General features: G+C 42.6%; 1 protein-coding gene across 1 annotated transcript in view; it reads right to left on the bottom strand.

Moving 5' to 3' along the window:
• The window catches only part of THSD4 (thrombospondin type 1 domain containing 4), a gene marked incomplete at its 5' end in the record, with an annotated part of 479,102 nt that overhangs the window by 268,468 nt on the left and 190,447 nt on the right, over nucleotides 1-20,187 (bottom strand). The gene's annotated exons all lie outside the window — the stretch shown is intronic.

Below are 20,187 nucleotides of genomic sequence, written 5' to 3'. Positions count from 1 at the left end.
ATTAACTGTACTTTTAGACACCCCCCAAGTTTTGCCAGTCATAGTTATACTTTATACATCAACGATCATAGTGAACACATCATTTTATGTTGTTTTTTTAACTTAAAATGTATGAAATAATAGCATCTTTAGGCTTTATTAAATGTCTAGACTTTCCTGTAATAATTCCTATATTATAAGATAAGTCTGAAGTCCTAAGCAAGAGCTAAAACATCTTTTCAAAGCTGAGCTGCATCTACCTTTATAGTCTCATTTCCTACTGTTCTTTCTTAGATCCACACTCTGTACCAACTAAATGCTTGCTCTGTCCTGCCCCTGCTAACTGTTCCTCCTGCCTTTCCCTCATTTGGCTACTATCACTTCTACCTTGTTTCAGTTCCTTTGTACCCTCCTCTGAGAAGCCCTCTGTTTTGGCAGGCATGCACAAGGCAGTTCTCAATCAATTCAATTCTGGCAGGCGGGTAAAGGGAGGTCCAGAGCCCTCAGTGACTCTTTCAGGCTTTAATGCTCTTTCTAAGCCAATTGTTGTGGGACAAGCTTGCAGGCAGGCAAGGCAGGGTTGGAGGGGAGGAAGCAGGAGGCTGGCAGGCTCCCCAGTCCCCAGCAAATCTTACATTTTCTCTTTGGGCTCTCCGGTATCATCTCATGCTCCTGCCTCTTGGTAGTCACTCATCCTCTCGCAGCCTTTCTGCCATTGTTTCCCTGTCTCTGAGTGACGCCGCCCTTACACCCTCCGCCTCTAAGCTCAGGTGTGCCCACTTAAGCATGCCCATACTATACTCTAGGTGTCCACCATCAGGCATACCCTGAGCCCACGCTCGCAAGTGCCTCCTTCATTCAAAGCAGCAGATGATGGCCGCAGAGGCCAACAGCAGAAAAACCTGAGCAATTCACTTACCCTGAACCCTCCATGGATCTTAATCTCAAGGATACATCCGCCTATCAGAGGCTGAGCTGGTCGTCTCTACCACTATAAAGTTGTCCATCTCACTGAAACATGGTCTTGAGGGACCCCAGAGATGTATCTGTCTTATTTACTTTGCACTCTATACAGAACTGGGCACACAGACTTTTTTCCTTTTCTTTTTTTGCTTTTCTCGCCTCTCCTCCTCCCACTAGATATATTTCCTTATAGAGTCTCTATATTTCTATAACTTCACACAGAGCACACACAGTAAGTGCCCACTAGATGCTAAATTAATTACTGCTACAACTAATATCATCAGAGCAATTCAGCCGTGTAGGGTAAGGAAAAAGGATCAGGCTTTTCTGCCCTCCCGCCATTAGGACAGATGAGGGAACCCTGTGGTCCTGAATGCATGCCTGATGGCGGGCACCTGGAGTGGGTACACCTGGGCTGAGAGACTGAGTTTATAAGGGCGGCGTCACAGGGACACCAGCAGAAGCAGGAGAGAAAGAGAAGCAGAACAGAAGCCGAGAGAAAAAGAAGAGAAACAGAGAGAATGCCAGAGAGCCCAGCTAGAGTGAGGATTTGCTGGGGGCTGGGAGCACTGCCAGCCTCCTGGGCCTCCAGCACCCCTGCCTGCCATATGCCTGGTGAACCCCAATAAAAGACCTGCAAAAAGCCACTGAGGACTCTGACTCCTCCTTTACCCGGTCTGCATGGGATCAGAAAACCTGCACTGTGTCCTGTCCTGCCCCTACACTTGTATAGACTGTCTGGCAGAAAACCCTGAGGCAGTGGACTGTAAGGTAAGGAAAAAGTATCAGGCTTTTCTGCCCTCCCACCATTAGGACAGATGAGGGAACCCTGTGGTCCTGAATGCATGCCTGATGGTGGGCACCTGAAGTGGGTACACCTGGGCTGAGAGACTGAGTTTATAAGGGCGCCATCACAGGGACACCAGCAGAAGCAGGAGAGAAGCAGAACAGAAGCCAAAAGAAGAAGAAGAGAAGCAGAGAGAATGCCAGAGAACCCAGATAGGGTGAGGATATGCTGGGGGCTTGGAAGACTGCCAGCCTCCCGGCCCCCTAGCACCCCTACCTGCCGTATGCCTGGTAAATCTAAATAAAAGACCTGCAAAAGCCACTGAAGACTCTGACTACCCCTTTACCCGGTCTGCTGGATCATAGAAAACCTGCTCAGTGCCCTGTTCCTGCCCCTATAAGCCGCCTTCAAAATAAGAACGAGAAAAAATTGTAGGCAGGATAGATATGTTTCCATATCCAAGAGAAACAGGCTAAGTACATGTGGATTTTTCTTATTTTTTTTTTTTTACTGTTTTTAGAGACAAAATTTATGCTATGCTTAGTCATAGACAACGTGTTCCAGGGTCATACCTTTGTCTGAAAATCTTATTACCGGATTAATACTGACATTTTCCTACATAACACAATATATCATATTTTCCCTAGTGCGGCTGCCTGTTATAGCAATGACCTTCTTTCTACTCCAAAATCTTTGAAAACCACTAACAAGAAATAAAATGGAGACTCGGGAACTCATGGTTTAGGGAAGAGAGAAGCTTCTGTGTAAACTGAGTTCTATCTTAGAAGTCAAAAGCTTCTTTGTCCAAAAGATAGAAGAGGTGACCTTGAGAATTATCTAGAAATACCAAAGGTGGAAGTACCTTTGGAATGGCCTAAAATTAAACCATTTTTTATATTAAAATAACCAACCAAACCAAACCAACAAAAAAAAAAAAAACAAGTCTAAGAAAAGAAGTGACAAATTAGCAGTAAAACTAGTCTCCTACAATGTGTTTCTCATGTCATTTATTTACCCATATCCTGTTTCTTCTCTTCCAAGCTCCTTGTTTTTAAAGCAATAGCAGGAACTAGCCAGGTGCATTATGGTTTAAATAATCACTGTCTTGAAGGGCAGCTTCACCTGGGGTAAGGGCTGAGGGTTCTCACTTCTTTTGTCTCCCTCCCAAATACCCTGTCCTTTGGGATACTATCTTTTGCAGCCATTTTATTTCTCAAAATTTGCAGCCATACTACATACTACACACCTACTACATATACACTACATGCTACAGGCATACAGACATCCTGAGAACAAAAACAGCAGCAACAAAAATCATGACTTCATGTGAGATAATTACTGGAGGATCTCCACATGAAAATAGCCCAAAGGCATGACCTTAAGTCTGGGCACCTCGCAGGTGTGACCCAAACTGTGACCCAGGTCGGACCCTCTGCATATGTGACTTACCATGTGTCCCTGCTTCTTAGACTTGCAACAAGGAGAAAGCGAGCTCCTAGGAGAGAGTTGAAGAAAATGACTCCCCACCAAAAGCACTCCCAAACCTGCTGCCTTCTCAAGACACTGCACAATTCCTCATCTACTTTAAATCCACCCTTCCCCAAAATACATTTGCAGGGCTTCAGATTAAGGTTTTTTTATGGATAGTTATTTCATTTCCTTTCTTCCCCTTGAACAAAATCATAATTCTGATACAAAATCACAATTCTGATATCTGTAAAGATATTTTTTCATGATTTTATCAGTACAGAGGGAGAGAACAGAAAAGTGGTACAATCCCACAACTTATAGGAAGTATAACCAATCATATAACCAAAATATATTTCTTATACATAGTTAGTCTTATCCATAGTTCCTGGCTCACAGTTCCCAAAAGCCTTGGAATCACCTAAGTGCTGAGAATATTCAAGTGTCTTTTGTTATATGAATGAGGTGACTTTTAGAAGAGCCTATGGACCGGGGCAGGTTGCTTGGAGAACTAACCATGTGATTATAGGGTTGAAACCTCCAATCCCATCCTTTTACCTTTTGACCTATATCCCCTGGAAGGGAAGAAGTCCGCTCCATCACCACTGGATGGCCAATGAGTTAATCACTCATGCCTGTATGATGAAGCCGCCTTCCCAAGAGAAGGGACTTTGAAGAGCTTGTAGGCTGGTGAACATGGGAAATTTGGGGAGATGGCACACCCTTAAGGGGACGTGGTGGATCTGTGCCCTTTCCCTATACCTTGCCCAATGTATCTCTTCCATCTGGCTGTTCCTGAGTTATATGCTGTGTAATAAATCAGTTATCTAGAGTTATATGTTATGGAATAAATCAATTATCTAGTGAGTAAATAGGTTTATAGATTTCTATTAGCATTCTTCCAAAATTAATTGAAGCTGAGGGAGTCATGAGAACTTTTATTCTATAAACACAGCCAGGGCTTGCAACTGGTGTCTGAAATGGAGGGCATTTTGGGAGACTGATACTATCTCCAGGTAGAGAAGTCTCAGAATTCAGCTGAATTGAATTCAGGTTGTCTGAGAACTGCTGGTTGGTGCAGGGGAAACTCCGCATACTCTCATTTGAAATTGGTCTCAGGGAACCCTAAATAAGTGACCAGGAGCTGGAAGTAATGTGGTAAGAGCAAGTAGACATATACTTCTCCTTCCTGTCTATCCTCCTCCTCTTCTTTTCCCTGTCTGTTTTCATATACTTCCTAAATGTCCTCCCTACCGACATGGGGAACACCTTCATCTTCCATAGACCCACCTAGTAGTTCTCAATGTGGTCCCAGGACTAGAAGCATCCATTTTACCTGGGAATGCATTGAAAATGCAAATATTTGGTTTCACCTTGGACTTCCAAATCAGAAACTTTCTGAGGATGGAGCCTGGTAACCTGTATTTTTACAGACTCTGGATAATTCTGGTTCACAGTCAAGTTCGGGAACCACTTCACCAAGAAAATCAACGAGTGAGCAAATTAAAAGGCAAGTGCTCTGATTAAAAAAAAAAAAACAAGTTGGAGAACATACAGGAAAATTCAGATTACTTAGAATAAAGCAGCAAACAGCTAATGAATTTACCTTCAAATACAGTTCAAATATTTATATCACTCATTGAGCTGCCTTCCATGTATATCATTGATACACATTTGTAAAGACATTGTTTAAGTGATAAAGGACAAAGAAAATAGAAAAGGAGCTAACAGTTAAAAAAATTTGGAATGTGGTATTAGATTTCTCAATAACAAATGTCAAAGCTAGAAGATAATTGAGCAATGCCTCATAATTTTGGAGGGAAAGCAATTTCTAGAATTCTATATCTGTATCCATTACTAAAATTCTATATCTAGTCAAATCATTAATCTTTAAGAAAACATAAAGGCATTTTTAGAAATTGAAGTTTTGCACAATTTGCCTCTCACGCACCCTTATTGGAAGATATAATCTATGACAATGAAGGAATAAACCAAGAAAATAGATGCGGTGGGGTCCAGGAAAAAAAAGCTTAACCTAAGACAGAAGCAAAGAAAATGCCTAGGAATAGGATATCAAGGAGATCCTGACAAGACAGACATGAACTTGGAAAAGACAGGAGCAGGTCAGAGGCTGGAGAGAAAGATTGCTTCAGGAAAATGAAATGAAGAATATGCCCAATATGTCCTAAGATACTGAGAAAACGTTACTGAAAAAATTTTATACTGTTTATTAGAACTTGAGGCTGAATGAGTCTGAAGTATATAGTAGACAAACTAAAAGCAAAAATGCATTTATTAATAATGGAGAAGAAAAGGAGCTCAGAGAAGGAAAGTAATCACAGTACACACAGTGGCTGTTGAAATGTGATGCCCAGATTCTCGACCCTCACCACGCCAGTCCAAGTCAGAATCTTCCCAGCAGCTGGCAGCTGGTAGCTCACAACTCTGTCTTTCTGGAACTTGTCCTCAGCCTAAGTAATGTCCTTCCAGGTTGAGCCTCCTCCCCAGGGACATCTCCATCCCATGACTGGCCCCCATGTGGCAGCATAAAGGCCTCCCCAGATTCTGCATGGCTTCCGCAGTTGAGTTTCCCTTGGGACCAGTATGAGGCTTTTGTATGACTACATCCTATCCTAAGTTCTCCCTTGGCCTAAACCTATCTCTCACATCCAGGTTCACTCCCCAATAAACACTGGACACAAATCTCTGCCTCAGGATTATGTGGTAGAGATTTGATCTAAGCTAGTGCACTACATGGCTCAGCTTTGAAGACCAGGCACCACGTTTTATGTAAACAGTGGTTCTCTATCTAACCAAAATGACCACACAATTACACACTGAGGATTTGGGATGGAAAGTAAGGTGTAGGGAGAGGATGATGAAAAGGGCTATATCCTCATCTTCAACAGAAAACATTTGACACTGAAGAATCCAGAAGTAACAACGTAAACACGATTTAGAGATAAGATAAGAACAGCTAAAATGGTTGAGGAGTAAGAAACATTGGGGGAGGCACCAAGTTTGTAGAACTGTTTGACTATAAAATAAATGTGTGTAAAACCTGGATAAATAATACAAATTAATTTTTTAAAGAATGTAAAAGATAATTCCAATGATTCAGGTTTTCAGAAACAGCTTACTGCTGTCAGTTAATATTGATGGTAGAGTCCCTCCCATTTCTACTCAAAATTGACACAAAACTGTAAAATCCCTTGCTGTCTTTTCAGGAAATGTGCTTAACTGGAAGAGCAAAGCATTTCTTTCTCTCTCTCTCTTTTTTTTTTTAAATTTATCTATTTTATAGAAGAACTGGGGTGCAGGCCAGAGGTGTGGGGGGTGGTGGTGAAAGGATTCACCAGCGACAGAGCGGGGAGCAGAGCAGACGGAGTTACTGAAATACACTGCTATGGGTAGCAGCGGAACAGGTGAGGTCTGCTGTGCATTGTGGATACCTCCCTAGCCCGAGATCAAACTCAGGTCATAGAGGTGATAGCACTGAGACTTAACCCTTAGGCCACCAGGGAAGCCCAAAGCATTTCTTTCTATGAAAGCAAAATGTTGCTGAACTGTGGAGGTTCTAGAACTTAGTGAGCTTTACTAGTTATCTAGGTTTGGATAATCTTAGTAATAAGCAAGGGGGAGACTCGCAAATGGATGAAAGGGGCCAAAAGTGACAGGAAATGAGGTTTAAACTTTTCCTACAATTGCACATTCCTCTCCCCTCATTTAAATAGAGAGAAAGTCTCAGGTAAGGAAACAGGAGAAACATTACTTCAGTAAATAAATACATTTAAAAAAGCAGAAAGATTTTGAATAAAAAAGCAAGACTATTCTTGGAGAACGGATAACATCTGTGCAGAATTTTGAATCCCCTCAAACTTCACAAGTTCACTCCAAGTTTAGCACTGAAGCCCTCATTTCCCAGGCTCAAGTTCTGTTGCCTTTTTTTTTTTTTTTTTTTTGGTAGAATATATGATATCCCTGTTCAAGAAAAGCAGCCTCGTAAACGCAGCTCATAAAACTCAGCCGTGGCAGGGTGCTTAACCAACACATGCTGATGAGTGAAGTGTAAACGAATTAGAAACATGTGGATGCAATGTCTTAAGTGTGTATGCAGAGTTTAAATAAAATTAAAGGACTTTACTCAAAGCCAGAGCAATGGCACGGAGTTTGCAGCATTTGGCTGGCTGAATAAACCAGTGGCAGCCAGGGGTACAGCAGCGGTGGGCTTGACCTCCACCAACTGTGCTATCTATGTGGTATTATTCCTCCTGTTTGTGACAGTGAATATGCCTGCCCTTGAACTCCAAATTCTGAGCTAGATGTAGATGATTACTATTTAAATTGCTTTCCCCCAGATTACATTTTCCACGACACAGTTATGGAAAATAGGATGAAGAGTGTGCTTCTGCGAGCCCAGACTCTTCTGGAATTAGAACACTGGTCTGAAAAAGTCAGATGAGAAGAGGGCAAGGCTAATTCTGAGCTGTTCTGAAAAGGAAATTGTTTTGGGCACATTCCGTTATTAAAACTGAACTGCAAAAACATACAGTTTACCAACTGCCTAATATCCCTAACCTATCCCACACTTGCAACCATGTAATTTAAACTTAGAAGTTTGCATGCAATGCCTACTAAATTGTACTTACGACAGTCTTAATAACCCTGGGGATCTGGATTAGAAACAGTGAACAAAAATACCTTTTTAAATTCTGAAAAATCATTGACGCCATGTTTCATAGATGTTAAATTTCTTTTAGCTACTACTCACACTTAAATGAAGGTCTAGTCTGTAGCATGCCAGTGCAGTGATTCTCAAACTTTAGTGTACTGAGAATCATCCGGAGGTCTTAGAACACAGACGGATGGACTCCACCCTTAATTTCTTAGAACTGGGGTGGAGCCCTGGAATCTGCCTTTCTAGCAAGTTCCCAGGCGATGCTAATGCTGCTGGGCCAGGAACCACACATTAAGAATCACTGCTTAATTGATGCCACTGAATCAGAATGGAGACCTACCTGGCAATCAGACCACAGGTTGACCATATCATTGCCAAAGATGATATGCAAAATGATGCTCAACTAATTCATTAAAAGCCTCCTGCTTTAGACATGCAAGCTAGCCAGCGAGGACTACAAACATCAAGAGACCTTGCAAGAAGGAAATTCTCTTCTAAATTATCAGGTTTGGTCCATATTGCGCAGAAAAGAGAGAAGGAAAGGGAACTTCTCCTTCCTTAACATCCGTATTTGGGTTTGGCTGCCTAACCAATTCCCTCCTTTTACAAATTTTAATGTCTACTGTTTCAGGAATCCCCCACTTAGTGAAAGTTTGAGTTATGCCACTTTGCTTTCAGGAAAGGTGTACATTAGTACCTGTTTTCGCGCACGGAAAGAAATCCAAAGAGGATTTTCTCCTTCACAACAAAAGGTGAAAAATGAAAACGGCATTCAGTGTTGGCTTTGCAGTCGTTGTAAGCAAGCTCCACAAGCAGTCAGAGTGGCCCAGTTTAAGCTCCGTCCCTGGGAACTACTTTATACGGACTGTGTATTTATCATCTAATTCCTGCTTTTATTATATGTTAGTATAATTTTAGGTTTTATGTGTTATTTGGTATGTTTCGGTATGTTATTTTTGGGGGCCTGGGAATACTCAAAATTTTTTTCATATAAGTTAATGGTAATTGCCTCTTCACTTTTATGCCACTTCCCCATAAGAAAGGTTTCCTGGGAAAGCTCTAATTTTGGATAGTCGAAGAGACCTATACTGAGCACCTGCTGTATGCCAGGCTGTACACATTAACTCAGCTAACCCTTCCTGTGAAGGATGAGGACAGTGAGGCTCAGGCAAGTTCTGTGATTGGCTTACGACCCTGTGGTTGGTAAGTAAGAGAGTTCAGCCTTGTGACCAGGTCTGTGGGACTCCACTGTCCTCATGCCTTGTCCTGTCACCCTCCTATGCTTTGCTGGAACCCAGATCTACTCCAAACAGCGCTTCCTATGCTATGCTGCCAGTGGGTTAAAGCTATGACACTGCTCACTGATGTCACCTACTGGAGGGCAGGCCACCTACATGGCCCCATCCTGCTTGGATCTCCTGGAGAGCTGGGGCACTTTCTGTCTCCCCTAGCCCAGGCAAATAAAGGAAGCCTATTTCCTGCCTTATGCCAATGACCCCAGAAAGCGGTCTCAGTTTTTGTTCTGGATTTCTAAGACCGAGTCCCTATTGCCTCCCCAGTTTTCTGATCTGGCCCCCATTTCTTAACACCTGTAAAAACACCTGTGAAAACCTGCATAGATCTGCTTTGGTGCTGGATATGACAGCTGGCTGCCAACTCATGCTCAGTCTCCCCTGTGATATTGTGATTTTAAAGAAATAATGTTTGCTTATTGTCCTCAGTTCCTGGCAAGAACTTCTGGAATTCTTGCAATTTCCTGAGTGATAGGGGTGAGAGGATCATCTTTTGTTTTTCATAATAAGCCCCTTTCAAACAAACCTGAGCTTATGCTGATGAGTTGACTCTTGGCAGGACCCTAGATAGCTTCTGGAAGGGGGCAGGTAACCAGAAAGACCAAAGCATGATTAGAGGGTTGGGATTATTTTTTTTAAGTAGAAAAACTGGGGTATAGGCCAGAGGTGCGGGATGGTACGCCTGGAGAGATCATGGGAATCCCATGCCCCTTCCCATTCCTTGCCCAATGCATTCCTTCTACTTGGCTGTTTCTGAGTTGTATCCTTTATAAAAATGGGTAATAGTAAATAAAGTGTTTTCCTGAGTGCTATGAGCCTGTTTAGCAAACTATCAAATCTGAGGAGTAAATCATGGGGACTCCTATCTGTAGCCATTTGGATAGAAGTGTGGGTAACTTCGGGACTACTACTTGCAAATGGTGTCTGCAATGGGGAGCAGTGTTGTGGGCTGAGTGAGCCCTAAGTCTATGGGGTCTGCACTAAATCTGGCAATTAGTGTCAGAATTGAGTTAAGATGCAGGGTACCCAGTTGGTGTTGGCAGAAAATTGGAGGATTGCTTGGTGTAGAAAACTTACATGATTGGTGTCAGATGTGTTGAGAGTAGAAACAGATCTTAGTCCTGGCCTTCCCTCCATGGCTGCCAGCTTCCAGAGGAAAGTTGAGCCCTCGACTGTGTTGCCAGTCACTGATGCAGTTATCGAGGGCACAACCCAATTTTCTCAAGAACAGAACTCATTTCTGTCAGAGACCACAGGCATTCAAGCAATGCTTTTCACTCCCTGTCTGCTCTGCTACCAGGCTATGTCATTCATTCATTCATTCTGGATGCTACTTTTCCCATGCACGCCTCCTGCCAAGCCCAGAACAGCAGTCGTCAACCTGTGCCTGAAGGACTATACAATCTCCTAGCCTGTCTCCCTGATCCAGGATCCAGGCTCCCCGCCATCCCCCAGATCAAGCTATATTAGCCCCAAACCTTCCTTCTTCAGGTCACTGTCTTCTCAAGAACTTCGATGGCTCTATATCCCTTCCCCCTTATTCCTAAACAACTGCCTTTCCTGCCCCATTCCCCAAATGTTCCATGCCTCTTTCTTCCCCTTGCCTGGTATGCTTCAATTTCTAGTCTCTGTATTAACATATTCTCTCTGACCTTCCAGATGTGACTCAGCCCACATGCTCCTAAAAGCTTGCCTTGACCATACTCTATTCCTGCTATCTCCATATTACATGGAACACCATGCTTGGGAAGAACCTATCACCTAATTCTCTCAGTTTACGTGGTAGAAAAATAAAGCTTAGGAAAATGAAGAGTTGCACTAATTGACAATGATCCCACCACACTTAAAGTGCATATTTTCTAAATTAGTAATAATGACACCTAATGTGGCCAGAGTGTTTGCAATGTACCACATAATGTGTGAGGTAAGGTATAGGTATTATTCCACATTATCCTTACCGCTCAGTGAAATAGATATTATTATTATTATCCCATTTTGAAGATGAAGAACCCAAAGCTCAGAGAGGTTAAATAACATGTTCAAACCCATCCTGCTAGAAAGTGGTGGAGCTAACAGGGTTCACATCCTCACAGTTACAATTTCACACTTATGCTCAAAAGCAATAATTCCTATTCTCAATGACCTATCGCACTCTTAATTCTTTCATCTGAAAGCACAGTATCTCTGGAAGTAGAAATTTACCTCCTTGAGGTCTAGGACAGTACTTGGCATAGTGCCACATGTGGAGCAATGCTTGTTCATTTACCCAGCAAACATTTATTAAGCACCTGTGTCCGGGATCAAAACATAAGCAAGTTAATTAGAGTCTCTGCCCTCATAGGGCAATCAGCATTCATTCATCTTATGAACTCAGTCACTCAGCAAATATTTACTGAGTGTCTACCTATTCCAGACTAATGTGTTATGGAAATGACAAGGAAAAAAGACCAGAATCTTAACCCTGTGCAACTATAATCTCACAGGGAAGACAAGTATTAATTAAATATTCACACAGTAAGTGTGAAATTATAATGTGAGTGTAGTTTACTGTGTGAAGGGAAGGGGAGGAGAGAAGAGCCTTCAAGGTAGAGGTATACAAAGGGCACACTCAAAGGCCAGGAACATGGCCTGTGCAAGGGAGAGAGTGAGAAAAGACCGTGCGAGATGAGGTTGCAGAAGTAGAACAAAAGCCCAGGCCGTGCATGGCCATGTTTGCTTGAAAGAAAGAACACACTCATTTCGCCTACAAAGCGCCATGGCTGCATTCGTCATACTTTTCCAGCGAGCAGAACATGGAACTGCCATAACTTCCCATTTGGAGAATGTTCCGAGACACGTAGTTTCATGGGAATTAACCAAGACAGCTTTGTCTAAGTTACCGAACTTTTTTCTGAAATGTTTTCTTTTCTCTCACGTCATAGTAAATCTAAAACTGGAAAAAGTGACTGAAAACAAATACCATTATGGAAAAAACACCAGACTGTTTAAAACTCTTCAAGCTGTGTGACATGCAGTGTTACATCTTAAAATGTTACATTTAATAAAAAGTAGACATCGGAAAGGGGTTCTGTCATAGAAAGTCGGTTTGGCCAACTGTCAGGAAAACAGCTTGACAGCTTCGGTAGGAGTAGGAGGTCGCAATCAGTTCCTTCTGGCTTGGGGAAACAGCTATCTGAGCAGATATGGACATATTAAAATATGAACTATGTGCATATCCTCTGGAAAAGTGATGTGGTTGTGTTTTTCTTGTCAAGGACTGAGGTTGTCAAGAGGTCCGAGAAGGAGGTGAGAGATGAAAACGCTCGCAGAGACACCAGGCCATGTAAGTCTCAGAAGCCAGGGAAGTTCAGAGGCAGAGGAGATGGTACCACCTCTGCAGGGCACAGCTGGAGGAGTGGGGATTGGCTTCCCAGTCTTGCTATTCTCCTAGCAAAAATGCATGTAAGTATACACATGTATGTGCATGTGTACACATGTGTGGATGTGTTTAAATATATGTATTGTATGTACATGTGTGGATGTGTGAATGCATGTGTGTATATATGTTAAGTATCAATGTGTGTTTATTTATATATGTGAATTAGAAGTGTGTGAATGTGTGTATCTGTATATCTGTGCATAATCGTGTGTGTGCACGTGTGTGTGTGTGCATGGGTGCACATGTATAATCCAGTCTGTTGGAATCAGACTAGGGGGACAATTAACAGTGGTAAGAATGCAATATGGGCTCATCCATACATGGGAAAATGTATTCCATGAATGTGTGGGCAGACATGGCAGATCCACAGGCCTGAAAACCAAGCAGTGCTTCTAACAAAAGCTTTCTCTTTCCTCAACATTTAAGAGTACACATGGTAAGGCACTGGAAAAAGAAGGGTTCAGTTGGAAGAAAGATTTGATGGCTCCAGGCAAAGACTTTTAGTCTGACAAATTCTCAGAATTCAAGGTGAGACTTCAAGGAACCCCTGCTAACCTGAACTTTTGACTGCAGGAACTACTGCATAGGGCCTGGGCTTTGTTTCACCTGAGTCTTTGTGAACTGCCTATGCTTAGCACACACTTTGTGCCTGGAAGGCAGCAGAAGCTCAGCAGATGTTTCTTGACTTGATGCTCTCTGTCACTAATGGCAGGTTTCTTAGCAACCCCATGGAGGGCTCTCAGCAATGAGCTCTCCCTCTTGGGATTTAACACAGCTCAGTCAAGAGAGACTTTCATGCTGTTAGTAATGTAGTACTCTTTTTACAATCATCCCAAGCTTTTCACTATCTTTGGAATATCCACTTCCAATTCTGAAGATAGGCTACAAGGACACGGTTTTCTGCAATAGGGCCTTTAACTACTTAATTGCTCTCATCGCCTTCCTGGAAGCACACCATGAGCATCTTACTTCTGTGGCAATTTCTTCTGTTCACATTTCCAGAATATCCTTGATATTCAATCTACCCACACCCCACCTTCAGTCTGGGTTTATAAAACAAACATAAACACGGCAAGTATTGTGAAGACAATCTCCCAGAGAAATTCGTTCAGTCTAGGTTAAATGAAGACTTTACTGAGGAAGTGACTCTTGAACTGAGATCTGAAGGGTGAGTTAACTCTATGAGGGCAGGGATGGGAAGGAAGCTATCTCAATTAGTGGTGCTAGCTTGTGCAAGGGCCCTGTGGTGGGAGGTATGAAAAGAAGGCCAGTGTGGCTTGAGAGTAAAACAGCCTGGAGAGGTGGCTCATCTAAATCCCCAGTTCCCATGATCTCATTGCTTTAGGACTGCCAGATAAGATGCAGGATGCCAGGTTAAATTTCATATACACAGCATACTTATACTAAAAAATTGTTCATTTATGTGAAATTCAAATTTAACTGAGGAGTCTTTATTTTTATTTTCTAGCAACCTTTTTATGGATACAACCAAAGGGTCATTTTTCTATGACTCAATTGTATTCTTACTTGCACTGGGTCTTAATTTTCAGCTGGCTTGACGTCCTACATCTTGAATGACCTTAGAGAACCATAGCACAGAAAGAGTCCTTCTAGAAAGCAACGAGTTCAAACTTCCAATTCCATGGACAAGAACACAAGGCTTAGAAAGGCTCCTGGATCTGCTCAAGGTCACACATAGAGACCCCACTGGGGCTTCTTTCATGCCTCCCTGCTGTGCCTAGGACAGCTTTGAGCACATTAAAAAACAGCTTAATCAATTGCTCGAATTAACAAGCTCATTTACATGCCTCTGTTCAGAGGGGGATGAATAGATACAATCCCAGACAGCCAGGAGCTTTCCAAACAAAATAAACAGCAACCCAGACAGGGAAGGGGGCGACTGGCACATGCACACACACAGGGACAGACACAAAGGACCCCAGCAAGTGGCTGCTTCCACCAGCTAAACCAAGATTCTACCAGGGCCCAGAACCAAGTTCTTGTCCTTGGTGGCTGGGAGGAATTTATTCCTGCGTGGTGGCCTATTGGATTTACATGGCAAGTGTGGAAAATGATCATTTTTACTTGAAAACAGAAATTGTGACCCTGAAGGGATTCACCAGCCAGCCTTGGTTATCCCTTTCAAGCCCCAGTTATTTGCTAAGAGACTTTTCAGGCCCTCTCTGCACGCAGAGCACGTTCGGTCCAAATAGGCACAACCACCAGGAGAAAAAGGCAGGGGCGGGTCCCTCCATCACTATTTACCAAACGAATGCAGCCCTTTGCATTCAATTCCATTGAATGGCAGGGGATAATCCCCCTGAGTAAGCTTGGCTTTCATTCCTCTGGCGGGACTTTAAAAGATGCCAATCCATCCCAATCACAATCAAATGCAAGCATTTCACTTCCCGAAGACAAACAAGGATTTGGACAAATGAGAAACGGAGGTTCCCTTGTGGCTGCATGAAAAGAGAATTCAGCATCCCTCAAAGGAAGAGCCTTGAGGGATGCTCCAGCCCTGGCCACACAAAGCGTGGCATGATCTCATCATGCCACAATCTAATTGAAACCTCAGGCTGCAACAGTGTTTTGTGATATTTGGGGAAAGGACGGGCAGAGACAAAAAGAAAAAAACAAAGGCTGTGTACAGAAGCTGCATGAAAAGCAGCCCGCTTCTTGACTGTGGGACAATCTGGATGGTGGTCATTGAGTTAAATGAGGTGGAACCTTCCACTCCATCTCAGAGACTCAAAGCTGTTCTACAGTAACTTCTGCTGCCAGCATTATGGCTTCCTAACCACGGCCTTTGGGGTCCATTAGGACATTCAAAATGCAATTGTATTCAAAGAAATGCGTTAGGTAAGATGCTGGTTAGACCTGGGGCCAAACTATTACAGAAAAGAATAAAGGTAAATGAGGAAGCATGGTTTCTGCATGTCCTATCTTAGGTTTGGGTCTGAGTTCTGCCACTTTGTAAGCTTGTGTCATTGGACAAATGTCAATGAACTTTGCTTTTCTTATCTCTTAAAATGGGTGTTCAGATATTTAACTCACCCACTCATCTGAAATTAAAACAAGAAAATGCTTATAAAAGCACAGGCACTCAATAAATATTATTAACTTGTGTTCGTCTACCTTGTAATTAGATGCCCAGGGAAGAAGTGGGATGTCTGCCTGTGGAGGCTTTGTAAGAATTGCAGATGGAAATATCTTTATTGAAATGTGGCAACCCTCAGCAGCAAAAGGCTGGGTTAGGGGTTAGTCCCCACTAGTCTCAAGGCTTTATTCAAATTACTCCCTTGCCCATAGGTAGTTAACTAATGTTAGGCTGTTCCCAAGGCCCTTCTGAGCTGCCTGTTCTTTTAATTTTCTTTGATAACTGTTGTAGAAGCATACCAATAAAAATGTGCCTTGAAGACGAGGCGAGAGAAGGGACGCTGGCTCTTTGGCTGTACTTCAGGACTCCAGCTGCTCGGTAGCCAAACCTTGGGAATGTTGTTCAGGATCTCATTTTTCTATTTTCTTTCTCCTCGTGGTTCTTGCAAGTAGTCACCTGCAAGTTTCATTTCATTACTGGCTCTGCATAGAGAGATGATTTTATCTCCCCCTCCTCTGAGAGTCTGCTGTATTCTGAAGGACCATGGTCTCCTGCAGCTTAATCCTCACCTACTGCTGAACACAGGTCTTAGGGACAGACCCATTCTTTTCCTTCAGCAAAATTTTCCACCAACAAGCATACTCAATCTCAATGAGAAAGGTGTGACGACAGATGGGGATACCTGGGACAAACACACTTCTCCCCAAGTTCCAACTGTGCACAGCCACAACTGGCAACCTTTGTGGTGCAGCTCTTTTCCCTGACTCACCTCCCTATCTCGTGTTGAGTATGCAGCTGCAGCCTGATGCTCTGGTTTCCCTTGGGTTGATGTATCCTGTCAAAATTACCTAAAACATCTGGAGAAGGAGGCAGAAAAAGGGAGAATTCTCTTTAAATGCCTCCATTTTGGAGATGAAATGATGTGGTCATTTTGATTTAGTATTCCAGAGTACTACCACCTCCTTTCTCACTATACTACTGTTGTACAATGTAGATGGGGATCCATGAAGAATTCTTGGAAAACCCAATATAAGTAAACTACCTCCCAGGGCAAAGCTCTGACAAATGGGGAAGTGTAAATTTAGAGCAAGGACATACAAGGCATTTTTGTGGGTTCAGAGCGCTGGAGGGCAGGGCAAGATTCCATGACAGTAGACGCAGGAGATATGAGATGCACGCTGGATTTAACCTTGTAGCCCCATGTCAAGGAAAGTCAACCTTTCCATAGCTTTTCCATGCAACCCAGGAATCTTCCAATAGTTCTACCTATAATCCTCTCTTATTCCCCTCTGGTTTTCTTGTCCAGTTGAAGTCATAGGAAGAGATTGCCCAAAACAGCCCTATGAAAATCAAAACTGGTAATAGAGAGAGGAAATGTAAAATAAGCTCTTTTAAGCCTATGGCCAAGGTCCCAATGGGTCCACCCTGTTTGGTTTTTCACACTGTTTGTTTTTTGAATCTAGATATATAGTGGGGATGTTAGCATTTCCAGATTTGTATTCTTTTATATGAAAATGCAGGGGTTGCTTGTGTTATGTTATTCATTCCGTTTTATTATTTTGCTTTTAAAAATGCTCTTAAAACTAATACCTCATGTCAAACAAGTGTTAGAAAAGATTGGAGAAACTGGAATCAGTTTGTGTCTGATTGGCACTGTTGGTGGGAATATAAAACAGCACAGTTGATGGAAGCTTAGAAAAATTAGGATGGAAGCTTCATAAGGCCAGAATTTAGAAGCGAGGGGCAGAAATGATTAACAAATTATTAAACCAGCTATGGAAAATCTGTAGACACAGACTGGAGATGAGGATATGGAGAATTTGTCAGTCATTGCAAAGAAACACCTCTTTATAGATTAACCCAGCCAGGCCTTAGAATTAATAGATTTCACAATAGGTAACATTCCACAAAAGAATAAATCTCCCCCAATGATCACTATATAAAACTACCCCTTGCTCTCATAAAATGCAGATTTTGTCCCAAAACTGCCTGCCTGTGTCTATGCAGGCTCCTCTTTTTCCTAATAAACCTGTCTTTTTAGAATACAGCCTGGGCCTGTTTGTGTCTATGCAAATGTCTTTTCCTTAATAAACTTGCTGTGTGCCACTGAATGGGAAACTCTGTTGCAACTTTTCTCAGAGGGAACCCAAGGACCTGGCTCACTCACTGAATGCCAACATCTGAACTCCATCACAGTTACTACAGAAAACAGGATGCTGGTTCCTCAAATAATTAAAAATAAAATTACCATATGATCTAGCAATTCTGCTTCTGGGTATCTAAGAAAAAGAAGTGAAAGCAGGGTCTTGAAAGTCATCTGTGCACCCATGTTCATAGTGATGTAGGGCTGGAGAGATGCTGGGTTCAGAGAGCTGCAGCAGCAGCAGTATTCACAATAGCCAGAAAGGCAGAAGCAAATCAGATTCCATGGACAAATGAATGAATACACAAAATGTGCTATGTAAATGCAATGGGATATTATTTAATGTTAGAAAGGGAGGAACTTGTGACACAGGCTATGACATGGTTGAGCCTTGAAGACATTATGCTGCATGAAGCTACAAAGAGACAACAATGTATGACCCATTTATATGAGGTGTTTAGAGCCCTCAAGTTCATGGAGAGACAAAATGGAATAATATTGCCAGAGGCTGGGGGTCAAGGAAATGACCTGGGTCATTTCCTGGGTACAGAGTTACCTGGGTACAGAGTTTCATTGTGCCAGATGAAGAGGTCTGGAGCGAGCACACGGCAGTGGTTGTACTGAACACCACTGAACTGAACACTTAAGAGCAATTAACACAGTAAATTTTATGTTTGGGGTACTTTACCACAATTAATGTGGAGCTAATGTCCAGAGTTGTCAGCCAAAGCCTAAGGAGAAGGAAGGAACCAAGTGGCTCCATGGCAGAAATAGAAGAAGCCCTCAAGAGTGTTAAAGAGGGCCTTCCCTGGTGGCGCAGCGGTTGAGCGCTGGGTTGTGAAGCTGCCCGCAGCCTCTGCAGTGCCAGTTCGATCCCTGGCCACTGGGCGAGGGTCCCACATGGTGCTCAGACCTCTCCTGCCGCCCGCTGCTCCCCTCAGCAGTGTACTTCAGCCCTTCTGCCTGTTCTGTTCCCTGCTCTGGCTCTGGTGAATTCTCTCACCCTCCTGCGCTTCTGACTGTACCCAGTGCTTGTATAAATAAATAAATCAATCTTAAAAAAAAAAAAAAAGAGTGTTAAAGACACAAACTGATTGCCTCTTTCTGGACAAATTCAAGGGATGATTTATGTGCAACAAGGGAAAGCGAGTTCTTGTTAAAGTCTCAGGTTTTACTGTGAATGTGTGATATCCTGAGTGCAGTTTTGATTTGTCTTCTGTGGATGTGCGCAAACCACAAAAGCTGTTAACTGTGGATGGCCACATAACAAATACCTCTGCCTCTCCCAGGAGAGATGAAATAGTTTGGGTTGAGAGAAAAAGAAGATCAAAAGAAGATGCAGACATCCCTGTCTGGCAGGCAGCAAGAGGCCCTTGGCCAAGGGAGAGTAACCTTTGCTTGAACTTAAAGGAATGTGAAAATGGGGTTCTGGGCTGAGAAGCAAATCTCTCAAATGCTTCTAAGCAATGCTGACCAGGATTCTCAGCTACAGGCCTGAAATTCCCTGACCAGACCATAATATTTACTTCTAACACATTGCCTGATATACTTCCTAGTTAGCATAAATGGTATTTTTTAAGTGATTGCACACAAAATTGGGGGTAAAAGTGGTATCTTCATACAATGGTCCAGTACTTTGGGGAAAATAAGGCCAATATCATACTCCCTGAACATAATTTCCCCCACCCTGGGATTTATTCTTAAAAGAATATGTTATAATTTTCCTAAAAATGTATTTGAATGAATTTTGAGTTCTTTTGTTTAAACACATTAGGAAAAAGACTTCGGAGGAGAAAAAGAAGGTTATAAAACACGCCCTTTACACTTAAGGCCATGGTATCTATGTCCTGGGAGCACCTATAGAAGCCAGATTCGTGGCTACAACTTGCTTGATTTGGAGACAATCACCAACCACCACATCCTGAACACATCTGGGAATGTTTCTGTACCACCTGAGATCACCTAGACAACATCTTCTGTCAGTCAAAAAGCCTGCTTTCTATAGCCACTCAGGCAGGGTTTTTTAATGTTAATGAGTTATGCCTAGCAGCTAGCTTCCAAAGCACAGTTATTCAATTCTTTAAACTCGTGATAAAAGCATCCTGCCCAGGTCTGCAGAAGCCTGAAACAAAATGCAAGCAACCTATGAAAACAACTTGACCCCAATGCATGGGCAAAAAGGAATTTCTGGGCACTAAGAAAAAGGCAACAAAATCAAAATGATCCTGAAAACTCGAAACTCGATTTCTAAAGCAGTAAGTGCTGTAGTGCTAGAAGGCAAACAACATTTTCCTAGTTGTGGTTTGCAAACACAAAGCTTAGAAAACAAATTTTTTTTTTTTGCCAAATTCTCCCAAAGAAAG

The sequence above is a fragment of the Talpa europaea genome (genome assembly GCF_964194135.1).
Source record: "Talpa europaea genome assembly, chromosome: 8".
In the NCBI taxonomy this organism is placed as follows: domain Eukaryota; kingdom Metazoa; phylum Chordata; class Mammalia; order Eulipotyphla; family Talpidae; genus Talpa; species Talpa europaea.
This window is presented reverse-complemented; position numbering and strand designations above follow the sequence as displayed.